The 19,749-nt window shown below is 43.1% G+C and overlaps 1 protein-coding gene across 4 annotated transcripts in view; it reads left to right on the forward strand.

Annotated features, from left to right (window-relative positions):
- LOC121576745 (NT-3 growth factor receptor) overlaps positions 1–19,749 on the forward strand; it is a 302,625-nt gene that overhangs the window by 110,362 nt on the left and 172,514 nt on the right. The gene's annotated exons all lie outside the window — the stretch shown is intronic.

The raw sequence follows: 19,749 nt of genomic DNA on the forward strand, positions 1-19,749 counted from the left end.
TTCGGAGGTGGCAGAATGCCAAGTGCTTATTGTCAATTTCATCTTCTCCTTTCCATTCTGCTAACGCCTGGCTTTCTCACACAAACCCTTCAGATGACCTGCTTACTTATTCATTCTCACTCTGTATTTTTCAAATCAGTTCAGAACAGTGTGTGTGTGCGTGCAGGTGTGTCATGCATCCATTATTTTAGAGGGAGCACAAAGTATGTGAGGATGGAGGGGGGAGAGGGTTGTTCCATAGGGGGGCTTATCAGATAATGTTTCATATTTCGAACACCTGAAGCAGCTTTTCCTGCAATCTAGAGCCATAATCATTATGCCTAATTCTATGACAAAAATATGTCAATTTTTTCCTGCATAGGTTATCTAAGTACGCCTCTTTACCTGTTCAATTGTAATTTTAATTAATGATGCACATTGATTATTTATAACTTTTATGCCTTAGGAGTTTAGTACTGTCACACTGGTATATAGTATCATAACACAATAATTAATGCAATTTCTGTATTAAAGTCTAGCAACCTTGCTAGCAGGCATGCCTGCTAAGATACAGTATTTAGACAAGCTACTCTAATTTTGCCTGGCTATCCAGACTCCTTGCTTCGGCCAAACGCTACGCCACGCATACGGACATTAGTTTCTTCTCTGCAATGAGTCTGGATCTGAGTACCTTCCCGACCCTTCACCGTCTGATTGGTCCAGAAACCGATGGGTTGGGCCAGAGCCAGAACACACGTGGGTAAAGCAGCAGTTTGAAAATTCATCATTGGCTTTGAAACTCTGATTGGTTAGAGATGATCCAATCGACGATTACTTTGTTTTGTACAAAGACCCCTCGTCACCACAAACGACTTCAATGATGGCAGTCTCAGACTAAAGTATGTAGCGAATGACAGAGCAGCGGAATAATTTAGTGTGAGTCGTCAGGCTAACTCTAAATGTAGTTATAGCCTGAATTGGCTCTGTAGCTAGTTATGCGGTTGGGAGATTGGGAACCTATCTAGCTGGCCAGCTAAAGCCAACTTCATAAAATTGCTAGGTGGCTATTATTGCAGAGAAACAAAACATTTTTGTTTTATTTATTCATTAAGAAGGAACCAATAGGCTACATGGCTTGATCAAATTAATTTACAAACATACCTCCTGCAAGTCCTGTCCATCACCGGCAGCTAAAATCAAATAAAACTCTGTGTGTGACACTCGACACTCTCTCTTCTCCACTGATGATACTGTCTGCACGCACTAGAATATCTAGCGTCCTGCCTAGCATATCTTTGCTCTGTGGTGCACCTTGGAAGGAACCATTTACTAGGGAGAATAAGGTATGGTACTCTTTGCCCGGTCCAGTCAGTGTGCCCCCTCCGCAAAATACCACTGACAGATCTTTTCATAAATAATTATGATAAAACGTTGGCTTAAAAATTAACGTTAGTAATTTATTTAACATCTGAAAAATACAAAATCGGAACAAATCTGAAGGGGCTATGGGCAATGACACCTCTGTGTGTGCGTGTTGATGACTGAATTGTTGTTTTTACAAGGTCATTTCACTTTTTGACTCGCTTGTGTGAGTTTTTTTAAACACCATGGCACCACCAGGCACACCCATTTCGGAGTTCAAAGTGACAAAAAAGGCAACATGAAAGCAGCTCTTTATGAATGTAACTAAACTAGCCCACCTATTAATTGAGTCACAATATACAAAGCATCTTTATTCAAATGTCACGAGACGCCGGGGCTAACATTACAGCTCATTAACATTCACATGACCATAGTGCTGCGAAAGCTAAAATGTATTTTCATTTTGTGTCCCTTCTCCTGGTAGAATAGAATAAAAAATGTAGGTCCATGAAGTGAGGCAATAGCAGCACCGTGATCATTAATGAGACAATTAGTGTGCAGAGCAGGAGCGCTGTCTGAGCCCGGCGCTGGACCAAGCTCTGTCTCCAGCGCCATTGTTTTGCCTGGGAGCCACGTCACAACGACTAAATGAGTAATCAAAAGAGAGTGCCGGGGAAGTAATACATATTTGGTCTGATTAATACATCCTCACTGAGAAAAGTCAAGTTGGCTTTTTTCTTTTCACATGTCCCATGGTTCACGGTCTTTCAAGTAGACAGGAAGGACACCGGCGATGGGTGACGGTCACCTTCACAGAATCACACTGTATGCTGGGAAACATGGGGGAGGGAAGGAGGGAGGTAGGAAGTGAGCGAAGGAGGGAGGGAGGGGTCGAATGATACATTGTTTTCTTTTTAGGTGTTTCTTCTTCAAAGACAGTGAGGTATTAATCTGTGTGATGCCCTGAGTGAGCTGAGATCACAGTGCTTTTTCTCTCTCTGCGGAGGGTTGGGACAGAACAGGGCTGCTCCATATAAAAGCACAGCTTTGGCCCTCTGGGAACTCCACTATAAGGACACTGGGCAGTAAATAATGAAACAGTCAGGATGATGGACACCACCTGACGTCGTCTCTTTGGCTCCAAGGCGCTAGTAAAGGATGTTGACAGTTGCTCATCAGACAGTGCTGACAGCCCTACACATTTAAACTAGACCCAACACTAGATTATGCTGTTTACAAAGAATGTTTAGGGGACAATCAGTCAATAAGGGGAACACACGTGTTTTCATTTCCATGGTATTATTCAGTGTGAAGTGCAAGAGGAGTGTTGAAGATCATTATCTCTCAGACACAAACACCTACATGTACAGTGCCTTCGGAAAGTATTCAGACCCCTTGACTTTTTCCACATTTTGTTTCGTTACAGCCTTATTCTAAAATGGATTAAATACAAATAAATCCTCAGCAATCTACACACAATACCCCATAATGACAAAGTGAAAATAGGTTTTTTGACATTTTTGCAAATGTATTAAATATAATAAACAGAAATACCTTATTTACATAAGTATTCAGACCCTTTCCTATGAGACTCGAAATTGAGCTCAGGTGCATCCTGTTTCCATTGAACATCCTTGAGATGTTTCTACAACTTGATTGGAGTCCACCTGTGGTAAATTCAATTGATTGGATATGATTTGGAAAGGCACACACCTGTTTATATAAGGTCCCACAGTTGACAGTGCATGTCAGAGCAAAAACCAAGCCATGAGGTCAAAGGAATTGTCCATAGAGCTCTGAGACAGGATTGTGTCGAGGCACAGATCTGGGGAAGGGTACCAAAAAATGTCTGCAGCGTTGAAGGTCCCCAAGAACACAGTGGCCTCCATCATTCTTAAATGGAAGAAGTTTGGAACCACCAAGACTCTTCTTAGAGCTGGCCGCCCAGCCAAACTGAGCAGTCTGGGGACAAGGGCCTTGGTCAGGGAGGTGACCAAGAACCCGATGGTCACTCTGACAGAGCTCTAGAGTTCCTCTGTGGAGATGGGAGAACCTTCCAGAAGGACAACCATCTCTGCAGCACTCCACCAATCAGGCCTCTTGGTAGAGTGGCCAGACAGAAGCCACTCCTCAGTAAAAGGCACATGACAGCCCGCTTGGTGTTTGCCAAAAGGCACCTAAAGACTCTCAGACAATGAGAAACAAGATTCTCTGGTCTGATGAAATCAAGATTGAAGTCTCTGTCCTGAATGCCAAGTGTCACGTCTGGAGGAAACCTGGCACCATCCCTACGGTGAAGCATGGTGGTGGCAGCATCATGCTGTGGGGATGTTTTTCAGCGGCAGGGACTAGGAGACTAGTCAGGATCGAGGCAAAGATTAACGGAGCAAAGTACAGAGAGATCCTTGATGAAAACCTGCTCCAGAGCGCTCCGAACCTCAGACTGGGGCAAAGGTTCACCTGTGTGCTTAGGGACAATGACCGTAAGCACACAGCCAAGACAACGCAGGAGTGGCTTCGGGACAAGTCTCTGAATGTCCTTGAGTGGCTCAGCCAGAGCCTGGACTTGAACCTGATCGAACATCTCTGGAGAGACATGAAAATAGCTGTGCAGCAAAGCTCCCCATCCAACCTGACAGAGCTTGAGAGGATCTGCAGAGAAGAATGGGAGAAACTCCACAAATACAGGTGTGCCAAGCTTGTAGCGTAATGCCCAAGAAGACTCAATGCTGTAATTGCTGTATAAACAAAGTATTGAGTAAAGGGTCTGAATACTTATGTAAATTGGATGTTTCCATTTTGTACATTTAATACATTAGCAAAAATGTCAAATAACCTGTTTTTGCTTTGTCATTATGGGGTATTGTGTGTGGATTGATCAGGGGAAAAAAAACAATTTAATCAATTTTAGAATAACAAAATGTGGAAAAAGTCAAGGGGTCTGAATTATTTCTGAAGGCACTGTATATACCTACCTACACCTACTACATGTATATGTTTGTTTGTGTGTGAGAACCCTGACATAATGATTATTTTACAGTGGAGGCTCCTGAGGGGAGGACGGCTCATAATAATGTCTGGAACAGAGCCAATGGAATGGTATCAAACACATGGAAATCATGTATTTGATACCATTTCACTGATTCCGCTTCAACCATTACCACGAGCTGTCCTCCCCAATTAAGTCCAAACTTGTGAAACATAGAAGTCTATGATTGGTTCAGATTTCAACTACTTTTCAACCTCCATGGACGTCCGGTGTCGGTCAGCACTCAGTGGGTGAGGATGCCTGTTACAGTAAATGGAAAGAGGCTAGGTAGTAGGTGTTATGGTAGGTGTCAGTAAGATCCGGGAGAGGTGAAAATATCTGGAGATCGGGAGAGAGAGAGAGAGAGAGAGAGAGAGAGAGAGAGAGAGAGAGAAGAGAGAGAGGGAGAGAGAGAGAGAGGGAAAGAGAGAGAGAGTGAAAGAGAGAGAGGGAAAGAGAGAGAGAGAGAGAGCAGACAGTTTTCACAGTCTTGCTTTGACCACCAAACGACAGAAGGAGAAAAATATACTGTTATGAGCTGATCATAACAGTATGCCAGTGAAAGGGAGGTCAGTTGTAGGTGACCCAACTGTGGTCTGTGAATATTATGATTTCCCATTTTAGCCAATTCAATTGCAGTAATTCCGTTACTGATTTTAATTCCGTTACCGATTTGGTAACAGAATTACACGTTTTAATCACTTAATAATTCATAAACAAACTGGATATCAGTAAAAACACTTTAACTAATTGGTAGATCTGCCTTTACTTGTTACTTCTGTAAACTTTCATTATCCTCCCTGCTCATGAGAAGTTACAAAATATCTTAACCCTTTACACTCGTGGGAATTGGCCTACATGGATAGGGCTAAATTGAAATGTTTCTTACAGAATAAATATGAAAAGCATATGCAAAAACGGTCCATTATAAATCGCAATCTGGGTCATTTGGGCATCAGTTGAAAGCTTGTTCTATTGCTAACATGACTAACTAAGTTATTAAATATGATATTACAGTGTTAGGCTTTCACAATGCAATTAATGGAAATAGATCATAATTTTGATGCACATAGAAAGGAGTCATGAGTGCATTCAGGTGCGTGTGCCACAGCGAATCTTATTCACAATAGACAAACATAGGCTAATTCTGTTCAGAACAACCCAGGGTATGACACCATGTCATATTGTAACTTTGCATCAAACATAGTGATCATAAACATTGACAATGTACAGTTGAAGTCGGAAGTTTACATACACCTTAGCCAAATACATTTAAACTCCGTTTTTTACAATTCCTGACATTTAATCCTAGTAAAAATTCCCTGTCTTAGGTCAGTTAGGATCACCACTTTATTTTAAGAATGTGAAATGTCAGATTAATAGTAGAGAGAATGATTTATTTCAGCTTTTATTTCTTCCATCACATTCCCAGTGGTTCAGAAGTTTACATGCACTCAATTAGTATTTGGTAGCATTGCCTTTAAATTGTTTAACTTGGGTCAAACGTTTTGGGTAGCCTTCCACAAGCTTCCCACAATAAGTTGGGTGAATTTTGGCCCATTCCTCCTGACAGAGCTGGTGTAACTGAGTCAGGTTTGTAGGCCTCCTTGCTCGCATACGCTTTTTCAGTTCTGCCCACAAATGTTCTATAGGATTGAGGTCAGGGCTTTGTGATGGCCACTCCAATACCTTGACTTTGTTGTCCTTAAGCCATTTTGCCACAACTTTGGAAGTATGCTTGGGGTCATTGTCCATTTGGAAGATCCATTTGCGACCAAGCTTTAACTTCCTGACTGATGTCTTGAGATGTTGCTTCAATATATCCACACCATTTTCCTTCCTCATGATGCCATCTATTTTGTGAAGTGCACCAGTCCCTCCTGCAGCAAAGCACCCCCACAGCATGATGCTGCCACCCCGGTGCTTCACGGTTAGGATTGTGTTCTTCGGCTTGCAAGCAACCCCCTTTTTCCTCCAAACATAACGATGGTCATTATGGCCAAACAATTCTATTTTTGTTTCATCAGACCAGAGGACATTTCTCCCAAAAGTATGATCTTTGTCCCCATGTGCAGTTGCAAACCGTAGTCTGGGTTTTTAATGGCGGTTTTGGAGCAGTGGCTTCTTCCTTGCTGAGCAGCCTTTCAGGTTATATCGATATAGGACTCGTTTTACTGTGGATATAGATACTTTTTTACCTGTTTCCTCCAGCATCTTCACAAGGTCCTTTGCTGTTGTTCTGGGATTGATTTGCAGTTTTCGCACCAAAAGACGTTCATCTCTAGGAGCTCCTTCCTGAGCAGTATGACGGCTGCGTGGTCCCATGGTGTTTATACTTGCATACTATTATTTGTACAGATGAACGTGGTACCTTCAGGCGTTTGTAAATTGCTCCCAAGGATGAACCAGACTTGTGGAGGTCTACAATTCTTTTTCTGAGGTCTTGGCTGATTTATTTTGATTTTCCCATGATGTCAAGCAAAGAGGCACTGAGTTTGAAGGTAGGCCTTGAAATACATCCACAGGTTCACCTCCAATTGACTCAAATTATGTCAATTAGCCTATCCGAAGCTTCTAAAGCCATGACATAATTTTCTGGAATTTTCCAAGCTGTTTAAAGTCACAGTCAACTTAGTGTATGTAAACTTCTGACCCACTGGAATTGTGATACAGTGAATTATAAGTGAAATAATCTGTCTGTAAACAATTGTTGGAAAAATTACTTGTTTCATGCACAAAGTAGATGTCCTAACCTACTTTTGTTAACAAGAAATGTGTGGAGTGGTTGAAATACGAGTTTTAATGACTCCAACCTAAGTGTATGTAAACTTCCGACTTCAACTGTATATGACGTGAGTTTCACGCTATGGAAATGTGAATGGCACATTTGGACTCACGGGTGTTTGGCTTGCTTGTATGACATCAAAGTGGTATTTATTCTAATCCTCAACATCTTATCTTTAAAAATACATAGCGTCCTCTTAATTTACAGCATTTCCCTCACTCAGACACCAAAAACTATGCAAAAGTTGCCAGATTAGAGGGAGGGATGGGGGCAACTTCTTGTCGCGTGAGGTGCTCAAGTTCAGAACGGCTGTCAGTCAAAACCCATGTAGCGCTGTGAAGCGCAGAGCCAGAACTATGACGTCATTTATCGCATGTGACTGTATAGCCACTGCGTTCCAATTTAGGTGTTTATCAGTGCCCAAATATACTATTTTCAACCCGTATATGGGTACGAGTTTAAAGGGCTAAAGATATGTGGGTTTTTGGTAATGGAATTACAAGGCACAAGGCAAATAATTTCTCCAAAACTAATTATGTTTGGATATTAATTGGCAGGGGTTTTTACTTTATTGTGTTTTGATATATTTCTAATACCTTTTAAGACTTTTTCTGGTAGATACCTTTTAAGACTTTTTTATATATATATATATATATATCCCTTAATTTAATATATCCCTTAGCTTTCATTTGACACCCAATTTGACATGTGACTATGAACTTCACGTTGGTGCTCATTAGGGTTGAATGGCGGGGACACGGTTACTGAGATTTACTGGCCAAATCCACTCCCTTTTCCCAGGATAACTAACTGTGATAAACCGGTAAATTATAATAAATTATTTATATAAACAGCATGACGTGAAATGGAACTGTTAAATTATATGTAATATCTAAATCTTTCTTCTCTATGGCCTTCTCTCTGCTCTCTGCATTATCAATCATCAACGCTCAGGGTGGGGACAGACAGCCCATCTCAGTATGGAGTGCATTTCACAATGCATGTAGACCTATCATCTCATCATGGTAAAACATTTTCTTGTGATAGGTAGGCCTACATGTGCTGCAGCATAGCCAGTAATATAAGGACCGAAAGCGCGTCTAATTTACACATCTCAATCTGGCTTTCGGGGTCACCATATTTTTTTATTGTTAAGATTTTTTTCATTGCAGCTGCAGTGTTTTAAAACAGACTATCACTCGAATATCGTTGCTTTGAATCATGTGCGAGAAGTCTCTCTCTCTCCATCAATTCCATTCGAATTGCATCAAAATAGATAATCCTGTTCAAGATATACTGTATATGTCCTAGCCTACCTAGTTCAGACAATAAATTCAATGCAGTATTAGCCTTATACACTACATGACCAAAGGAAAGTGGACACCTGCCCATCAAACATCTCATTCCAAAATGAGCAGCTCTAGCAGGGCAGAAATTTGACGAACTGACTTGTTGGAAAGGTGGCATCCTATGACGGTGCCACGTTGAAAGTCACTGAGATCTTCAGTAAGGCCATTCTACTTCCAATGTTTGTTTATGGATATTGCATGTGTTTGTGCTCAATTTTATACACCTGTCAGCAAGACTGTGCAAAGCTGTCATCAAGGCAAAGGGTGGCTATTTGAAGAATCTCAAATATAAAATGTATTTTGATTTGTTTAACACTTTTTTGGTTACTACATGATTCCATATGTGTTATTTCATAGTTTTGTCTCAGCTTTATCATGGTTTGAACGAGATGCGTAATTCCATTCCATATAATACAGTATAATACAATACGGTATGGAAATACAGTTCACACTAAAAAAGATTAGCCTACTGGAGCTAGTTTCATTTATTTACCCAAGAGAGTATATAGCTAGCTACATCTATGGCCTTTTATGTTTTTCTGTCGTGCGTAATGTGCAGTAGCCTATAACCCTATATCATATATGTATTGGATAATGGCACATTCATTTGGGCTTTTTTGGGCTTGTGCTCATAAAATGTCTTTAATGTAGGGCTCATAAAATGTATTTAATGTAGGGCTCATCAGGCTCAGGTAGCATCAAGCTTGAATTTTTGATCAAAGCTCTAATCAAATCCAGACATAGGCCTATTTATATGCTTTATATGCTCTTGAATGACACTTCCGGTTTTGGTGGGAAATACCAGATTACCCGGGAGAAAAGTTATTTATTCTCGAGATAGAACAATACCGGAAAATATTCAACCCTAGAGCTCATGGGTCCTTTTAGATGGAAATGCCCGAATGCTTTCATTCTTTCACGGCTTTATGTATGGTTTCATTCTATTTGAGTTGGAATTTTATACCCAGGTGTATAGTATGTGTGTGTTTGATGAAAAGTGTTTTTCTTTGAGACATAGCAAGCTTATTTAATTCAAGTTGTTGGGTAAATGCATGTCATGGAGACTCCTAAGGTTTTGAAGCAAACTGCCATGCATTTGAAAGCAATTTTTTCAGTCAGATTCATTTTTCATTTCGATGGGAAGTGTGCCAGAGAGGAATTGATAGCTGGGTGCAGGAAACGATAGTAATAGGGAACCCCCTGTGGTTTTTCTGATTATGCTTGTGAAATATTATAAATGGATGTGTCCAGGGATTCAAGAGATTGGTGTTCTTGTTATAAAAAAGTTTATATTCTGTCGAGGTGGCTTTGAATTGAGTGATAGTGTTTCAGTGCATAGAATCAATCTCTTTTTCACTTCTGTCAGATACATTCCCTTCTGCAGACTTTCATCATTTCAATAAGTATTGAGCAACTTTTCAGTTGATTTGCAGCAGTTTCTGGCACCTGGGAATATTGTTAAAAGATAAAACCATCATAACATGAGGCTTGGGGGTGTTATCTTCCCTCTGTGAGGTATTTTCACAGGTAGGAATGAACTGGTCTCATATATCAACAACACTTTATTAAACCCCCAAATATGTTATAATGCAAAATTATTTATGACCCTATAATTTTAGTAATGTGGCTGTTTTTGGTAGTATCTACACATTTTCGAGCTGCCTAATCATGTTCTGTGTTAGTGGTTTCATTGTTTCCACTGTAACCAATAGGCCTAGCTGTTTGTCATCCACAGGTACCATAATATTAATAAGATGCTTTTCATTAAAGGTGCCAACCGGCCCCAGTGTGTCCATGTGTCACGGATTCAGCCGAGGCTGCTCCTCCTTGCTCGGGCAGGCTTCGGCGTTCGTCGTCCCCGGAGTACTAGCTGCTGCCGATCGATGTTTCGGTGTTTGTCTTGTTTGGTCTTTATTGTTTACACCTGTTTCCCATTATGTTTTATTGTGTTCCCTTTGTAACCCTCTGTTTCTCATTGTGTATTGTGCGTTATTGTTTTGGTCTTCGCGGCAGTTGCCCATGTGTGCGGGTCTTGTTATTTCCCTCGCTGTTTGAGGTTGCCAGTGTACTTTGTATTTTTGCACTGAATCCAGTAAAGTTTCTGCCAGTAGCTCGGTGTCCTGCTCTTGACTTCGCCTACCGCATACACGTCGCTCTGACAGAATAACGCACCCTTTAGACATGGAGTCAGCAGGAGCGGCAGTGCCAGCTGGATCAATAGAAGAGCGCGTAGAACAACAAGCGGCTATGATCCAGGCTCTCGGCACCGCCATGGAACAGGTGGTGAAAACCGTGGAGTGATGGGAAAGAAGAAGTTGGTCTACACCTCCCCCGACGATACCACCACCATCAGCTATGCCCATCGCTTCATCTCCGGGGTCCAGTGGGATTCGGCTCTCGCTCCCGAGGGCTTATGATGGCACAGCTGCCGGGTGTCAGGGTTTCCTGCTCCAGGTGGAAATATACCTGGCAACCATCCACCCGGCGCCCTTAGGATACGAGAGCGTGTCCGCCCTCATCTCCTGTCTGTCCGGCAAGGCGCTGGAGTGGGCCAACGGCGAGTGGGGGGGAATAGACCGCCGCTACAGTCAACTATGCGGAGTTCACCCGCCGCTTCAGGGCAGTATTCGATCATCCACCAGAGGGTAAGGCGGCGGTTGAACGTCTATTCCACCTTCGACAGGGGAGGATGAGCGTGCAGTAGTTCGCACTGGACTTCCGGACACTGGCTGCCAACGCGGGATGGAATGAGAGGGCCCTCATCGACCACTACAGATGTAGCCTGAGGGAGGACGTGCGTCGGGAATTGGCCTGCAGGGACACCAACCTAAACTTCGATCAACTGGTGGACATGTCGATTCGCCTGGACACCCTGTTGGCTACCCGCGGACGTCCAGATTCGATGGAGCTCGGAGGTGCTGGTACTAGGAGGGAGACTAGGAGAGAGGCCGTCCCCTGCACCAACTGTGGCCGCAGAGGACACACTGCTGGTCGGTGCTGGGGAGGGTCTCCTCGGAATCGAGGCAGTAGGCCGCGCACTGATGAGTCATTCCAGGTGAGTAGGCGCCCAACTCACCCAGAGCTCCCTGTTGCGCATATGTGTATTAAAGTTGTGTTTCCCGAGGTTTCTCCTCATTCCCAGCATAAGGCGCTAGTCGATTCAGGCGCAGCTGGGAATTTTATCGATCGCCATTTCACCCATAAGTTAGGGATTCCTATAGTTCCAGTGGATGTGCCCTTCCCTATCCATGCCCTAGATAGTCGCCCTTTGGGGTCTGGGTTGATTAGGGAGGTCACGGTGCCGCTCAGGATGAAAACGCAGGAGGGCCATGAGGAGATAATTCGGTTGTATTTGATTGACTCTCCTGCGTTTCCCGTGGTGTTGGGGCTTCCCTGGTTGACGTCTCATGACCCCAACATTTCATGGCAACAGAGGGCTCTCAAGGGATGGTCTGATCAGTGTGTCGGGAGGTGTGTGGGTGTTTCCGTAGGGGCCACAACGGTGGAAAGTCCGAACCAAGTTCCCACCATGCACATTCCACCTGAATATACGGATTTGGCTCTCGCCTTCTGTAAAAAGAAGGCGACTCAATTACCACCCCATCGACAGGGGGATTGTGCGATAAACCTCCAAGTAGGCGCTGCGCTTCCACGTAGCCATGTGTATCCTCTGTCGCCGAATCGCTGAGACAGGGATACATACGGCCGTCCACTTCCCCTGCGTCCTCGAGTTTCTTTTTTGTGAAGAAGAAAGATGGGGGTTTACGCCCGTGTATTGACTACCGTGGTCTCAATCAGATCACCATCAAATATAGCTATCCTCTCCCTCTGATTGCTAGTATGACGGAGTCATTACACGGGGCGCGATTCTTCACAACTCTGTTTCTCATTGTGTATTGTGCGTTATTGTTTTGGTCTTCGCGGCAGTTGCCCATGTGTGCGGGTCTTGTTATTTCCCTCGCTGTTTGAGGTTGCCAGTGTACTTTGTATTTTTGCACTGAATCCAGTAAAGTTTCTGCCAGTAGCTCGGTGTCCTGCTCTTGACTTCGCCTACCGCATACACGTCGCTCTGACACCATGTCAGTTAAGGCCACATCGCCCCATGCTAACCTGCTAAGGTCTCACAACTGTTGTGTGACAAACAATAATATGTGCCATCTGAGCTGCTCTATCTGGTGTAATTTTGACATCAGCAGTCCTTTCCCTCTCGGCAGATCTAAGGAACTGCCTTTGGCTTCAGACTACTGGGAGATAAAAAGCATAAACATTAGTCCTACTGTATGGAGTATCTGACTGCAGGCTGTGTTTAATTGTCATTTTATTAACAATGGGCCCTGGTCCTCCCGTTGACTTCTTCATCTGCATTATAGATGAGGGGCTGTAGCCCCAGTGTCCCATAAACCCCTGCTGGAGCCAATCAGGAGGACTCACTCCTATCAACATTCTGTGGTTATTTTTTATGCGGAGTACCATGACACACATATGTAAATGTATGTGAATATCATGAATATCATACCTTATTAAACACAGCTGTGCTATCATGTGATATACATGAGATATATTTAGGACATGCATCATAAGTATCAGCTTTTTACCTTTTCCACCCTCACTCAATGTACATTTACTCGCCTTAAGATATGCATAGTATACAGCAGAGGCCATTTTAATCACCTCTGAACTGTGTTAATGGACGAGTTATAAATTCCAGAGCCAAGTGCAAATTTACCCGCCTGCTATAAATAACCCTGCTGTGGTCTTTAAGGCATGTGAAGAACATTATCAAATGTCATAAGGAGCATATTAACTCTGAACCACAAGGCTTTGTCTGCTTAGCCTCTGAACTTCCCCTTCTATGATTCATTTCCACATTTGTCTTTCTCACTTTAAATAACAACATGCCTCTTCCTGTGTGTTTGAGGCTGCATGTCCCATTTGATGTCTGATTTGATTTATATATTTATTTGTCATTGCCTTCTCTCCCCAAATCCAATTTTATCTGACATTTCTCATGACTGAAACAAAGAATGACCTTTGAAAAGGACACTTCCGTTCCTGCATGCAGACAGATGGTGGTGTGGTGGTGTGGGGAGGCAGGCCTGGTGAGGGGGGAGGCAGGTCTTAGTAATGGGGGAGGTGTTGTTGCGTTCACCCATCTCCCTCCCTCACCCACGAGGTGCTGCCCAATCCCAGGCCTGCAAGGCACCTTGTTAATGCGTTAAAGAGGAAGCGTCCACCCCCTACCTTAATTTTGTTCAGAGTGTTAATTGCACTGGGGCTTTGACTGCTCTCTCCTTAAAATCTCTCATGATCAATGCTCTGATTCAATGAGCCTAACACAATACACTGGCTGAGGAACACCGGAACAGAGGGAGAGAAAAAGAGTTCCCATGTGCTTTGGGTGCAATGCCTGGTTAAGAGGTAATGAAGGCTTCATAAGGATTTAATAATTCTTCCCTCTTTATGTTAATAGGGTTCATAATCCACCTCAACAGGCACCTTCACCCTTCCAACCCCCCTGACACACAACTCACTCACCGCTCTCCATCTACTGTAACACAGAACACACTCAGGCTCATGGCTACATAATATTACATATACACTACAGATACGGGTGCTTGCACGCAAGAACACACGTAGAGTGTCAGTCTGGATGCCTTGCATTTAATATACGTACATGCTCCTATGGTCATTACACACATCTATGCATGCTCACATGCCCATGCATACTCATGCATGCCTACTATACACATGCAGAAGGTAGACTGTGTCTAAACAACCTGTGTTCTACTGGGGGGCTCCTCCTCTTCATCTTCCTCTGCTCCTGTAGGATTCTCTCCCTAAAACATCCCAGTAATTGATTCTGTCTGTGTGACATTCTGAAAGGGATTATTTGTGAGCTAAACTTCCCCAAGAGAAAAGGATTCCTACAAATATTCTGTTATTGTTTATTTCACAAATGTATCATCTGTACAGTTCCTAAAAAATAAGTTATTTGTTACATTTGATTGTGTAAAACTTAGCAGTACTACTTATTTCTCTGAGAGTGATGTGGATATACACTGAGTATTCAAAACATTAAGAACACCTAATATTGAGTTGCACCCCCCCTTCTGCCTTCAGAATAGCCTCAGTTTGTTGGGGCATGGACTCTACAAGGTGTCAAAAGCGTTCCAGAGGGATGCTGGCCCATGTTGACTCCAATGCTTCCCACACAATGTTGGCTGGATGTACTTTGGGTGGTGGACCATTGTTGATACACACGGGAAACTGTTGAGGGTGAAAGCAGCGTAGCAGTTCTTGACAAAAACCGGTGTGCCTGGCACCTACTGCCATACCCTGTTCAAAGACACTTCCATTTTTTGTCTTGCCCATTCACCCTCTGCACACGTACACAATCCATGTCTCCTCCCCTTCATCTCACTGATTGAAGTGGATTTAACAAGTGACATCAATAAGGGATCATAGCTTTCAACTGGATTTACCCGGTCAGTCTATGTCATGGAAAGAGCAGGTGTTCTTAATGTTTTGTATAGTCAGTGTATCGCATTTTACAAAAAAAATTATTTTAAACAAATACATGTCTGTCTACGAACAACCCCATGCCATGATTACATAGTGAAAAAAACACACCAATCTCTTTCACCATTTCGGTCCCGCTTTAAATGACGTTCAGCTTATAAAGGCTTCTTAAAGCATTCATAATGCCTTCATAAACACTACATAAATGAGTTAAAGTATCTATATCCGTATGTCATGCTTTATAAAGGGATCATAAATGTGGCATAACTGTGTGACTAATCCACTATGTCGAATATGATATAAACATGTGCTTTATAAAGGGTGACATGTTGAAAGATGGCATACGCTCTAAAGTTAAGTAATGTTAGTCACATTACACCTAATCCCGTTCCCGGACATTTCCGCCAAAATGTGAGGGAGGTCTGGTGGACCAAAGCATCAAACTTGGCCTTCGTTAGTTAGGGTAAGGTTTAAAATCACATTTTAAGAAAATATATTGTGGAAATGGGCTGGGTTTAGCCATTGTTTTGTGACTGTGTTAACTAGTAATTACCAGGGGGAATGTATTTGTTAGCAAAGGACATAGCCTGGTGGCAAATACTGTACTTTACTGAATAAGGTCACTCCCATAGAATTCTATGGTCACTCCCACTAAGGCCAACTTTGAATGGTTGATATCCCAGTCTTATATGTGCTTTGTGAGCAATAGCCTGTTCCTCAGTACACAACACGCACGCAACAAAAACAAGCCATACCGCGCGGTGCTGGGCCCAGTCAGGTCTTTGACACATTTCCCCACTCCCCCGCTGAAAGATCAGCCACAAAATGTTGGCACCATTGTAACAGGTTGTAATCAAGCCCTGGTCTCCAGCATGGGAACAGAAGAGGAATACCTGGTGCGGTAGTCTCAGGTTGGGCTACTCCAAATCATCTTGGTTCTGACACACACACACACACACACAAACACAAGCTTTGCAGGTCCATCAACCCATTTAAATACCTCACACCCTACAGTAACCTGTGGATCATGAAATAACCTTCATAAAGCAGCAGAACATTAATAACCTATTTATTTATGTAGTGTCCTGTAATACTTAGATTGAAGTGAGACACCTTCGGTCATTCATAATACATCCATAAAGACTCTATATTGCATGACGCCGTACTTACTTTAAAGTCAGACTGCTTTGGTGATTTATAACGCATACATAAATGCCTTATATCATATGATGCTGTACTTACTATAAAGTCAGACACCTTTGTTCATTCATAACACATTCATAAAGTCTTAATGATGTCAACACAAATGTATTAACACTTAGGGAATTATCACTAACAGCTAAAACAAATAAACATTAAAGACATGTTTATACCATACGTTTCCTTTTATTAGTACATTTTTTAAACAATACAAATACATGAAGTTTCAAAAAGTCCAGCAACATTACACAGGGCTGTGAATAGTGTAACTTGTCCCTGAGCTGGCGGACAAATGGTTGAACATTTGAACACACTGGCATTGCAATGCTCTACCAAGATGCATGACATGGTTATAAATGCTTTGTGAAGCCTCAATTAAATATGATGTATAAAGCCTTTATTAAGCTGTGCTTATGCCACCCTTTATAAAGCACAGGTTTATGTCAAATTTTACATAGTGGGTTATTTCACATTTGACATTGGTGGTTAGGTCACACAATTATGCCACATTTATGAACCCTTTCTAATGCATGGCATATGGTTATAGATTATTTGTAACACATTGATGTAGTGTTTATAAGCTGCATGTCATTTAAAGCGGGACCATCATTTCTTTAAACAATAAAAGCAAATGTACCAACATTTCGCACAATGGATATATAGCGTTTTGGAATTAAACTCTTCATTTGTATCTAATTCTATAATTGTATTTCTCAGGGCAGTCTGTGTAGAATTCCCATTTCTCATTAGCGTTTTGCCGTCCTCAGGGGGACGGTGAGATTTGACAGACAGACAGACAGAATATTTTTGCCGGCTGGGCTGGGTCTGGCTACATGTTATTTTGCCACCACTGGTCTCTTAATAAAGGGTTTCCCAAACTCGGTCCTGGGGCCTCCCCTGGGTGCATGTTTTGGTTTTTGCCCTAGCACTGCACAGCTGATTCAAATAACCAACTCATCATCAAGTTTTGATTATTTAAATCAGCTTTGTAGTGCTAGGGCAAAAACCAAAACATGCACCCAGGGGAGGCCCCAGGACCGAGTTTGGGAAACCCTGTCTTAATACACAGTGTCCAGATGAACTCCTCCTTTGTGTGCCAAGAATAATAACATGTAGGAAAAAAAAATTCTGCCCCTGCTAGTCCCTGTGGATGCAGCTTTAATAATCTCATTATCAATTTAATGAGGTGATTAGAATGCCAGGGGCCAGGGGTGCACAGGAATGTGTTATGGACGAAGCTAACAGCATCCTGAGTCCTCCTGGCATCTTGGTGCTGCAGTCGTCCTGACTCCTGCAGCTAGGGGATTAGTTACTATTGTCTCTGGAGACTTGGCTCGACGCGGCTCCTGTAATGCCGGGTCAGACGCCCTGGTGGTCCCAGGTCCTCCCTCTGCTAAAGAAGACAGTGCACCACACAGCGCTGTGCAGGGTTCTGCTCTTTGTCCCCCCGTGCCAAAGGAAATTGAGAGGAAACTTTTAGCAAGAGCCAGCTTTTGCTTTGCCATGGAAACAGGCATGTGCAGCAGCATAGCATTGTTTAGTAATGTTAGCCTATCGGCATCCCTATTCACCCAACCACCAGCTGAAGGACTAGCCAAGGAGGCACATTAAGCAGCATGGGAATGTCTCTCTGAAATGGAAGGAAAGATTGTGTGGTATTCTGACTGTGGACAGACCTTTTTCCTGTTACACCAAACCATAAAGCACATAAACAACATAGGCTACCCATGGATCAAGTATGCCATAAAATATATAGTAATGGTATAGAATGGTCTGCTTTACTTGCAATTTTCCCCCTTCTCCTAAAAGTGCGCGCTCATTCACTCTCCCTCAATGATTGAGGTAAAAAGAAAATGGTACAGACTCCGTCTACCCCAACCCAATGATATTAAATCCTTGAAAGGGAGTGAATGACTGCACACTGCAAGGAGAAGGGGTGTATGTGTGATGGGAATTGGGCTGTAGTGTGGGACACAGGCAGCCAGCCCTCAGCTGGGGAATTTGACTGAAGCTGAATTAGTCACAGTGGCTGCTGAAGAGCCTCCTGTGCCTGACCAATTGAGGCCGGCTTCTTACTCGTAATGAGGGATACTGAGCTTATTCTACCTACCGCCAGGTCCCAGATAGGGTAGGATTTAGTGTAAAGTAGGATGATTTCATCTCTATTTGTGAAACGAGCGTGAACTGCCTATGCTATGGTGCTGAAGTAAGAGCAGGCAAAGGGCTGTGTATGAAAATGGGTGCTGTCCATGGTCCTGTAGTAGAGAGGAGCAGGTAAGGAGGAGTATGCACTGTATATTATACAGCAATATGGACTATGGACAGCACTGAGAGATACTCCTGCTGCCCATAGTTTTGTATACTGAGGGAAGGTCAGAGTTGTCTCAGAGGTATTGCGCTGTCAATGGTCCTGTAAAGAGAGGCTACTGAGAGGTGTATGTGTTGTAGTCCCTCACTGTCCATGGTGCTGCCGAGCAGAGCAGCAGAGGGGACAGGTCAGTGACAGACAGGCAGCTAGGCAGCAGTCCCCTGGTCCCCAGGGCCAGATGAGTGGTAAGAATGCAGTGGAATGCATTGATTATCTGTCAGGCAGGCCTGCTAGGATCTAACCAAGGCAGTGTTAGGGTATTAAGTATCTGAAGTATTCAATTAATATTGATAATGAGGGGCTGTTCGTTATGCTCCGCTGTTAGTGATTCAGCCCCCGGTGATCACTGTCTCTTCACAGAGAAGGGTTGGAGTGGGCTTGGGTGACTGCTCCGTAGTGTGCTTCCCACTGTGTTAGTTTGATGGTGCAATATTTTCACATTATTGCGTTGTGCTTGAGCACAACCTCGATGTCAGGCTGTAGCCTACCATTTTTCACTTCTGTAAGTTCACACCTTTTCAAATTGTAAGTCGCTGTGGCTAAGAGCATCTGTTAAATGACAAAAATCTAAATATAAAAATACATGATTATCAACTGAAGCTCCCTCTGCAGAATACAAACAGATACTTTGGTGGGCCACTCACTCTCCCTCTGCAGAATACAAACAGATCCTTTGGTGGGCCACTCCCTCTCCCACTGCAGAATACAAACAGATCTGTTGGTGGGCCACTCCCTCTCCCACTGCAGAATACAAACAGATCCTTTGGTGGGCCACTCTCTCTCCCTCTGCAGAATACAAACAGATCCTTTGGTGGGCCACTCCCTCTCCCACTGCAGAATACAAACAGATCCTTTGGTGGGCCACTCCCTCTTCCTCTGCAGAATACAAACAGATCCTTTAGTGGGCCACTCCCTCTCCCACTGCAGAATACAAACAGATCCTTTGGTGGGCCACTCCCTCTCCCACTGCAGAATACAAACAGATCCTTTGGTGGGCCACTCCCTCTTCCTCTGCAAGAATACTTCCATTTCAGGGTTTAACATCTTAGAGCGGTGCTCTGGTGATTACATGCCTTATCTGCTTTTCAGCCACCTTCTTTGAATTGGATTTGAAGGCCTCAGGTCCTCGCTGTCTCTATTTAATTTGTTGTCTTGAAAA

This window comes from Coregonus clupeaformis, chromosome 29 (genome assembly GCF_020615455.1).
Source record: "Coregonus clupeaformis isolate EN_2021a chromosome 29, ASM2061545v1, whole genome shotgun sequence".
Taxonomy (NCBI): Eukaryota; Metazoa; Chordata; class Actinopteri; order Salmoniformes; family Salmonidae; genus Coregonus; species Coregonus clupeaformis.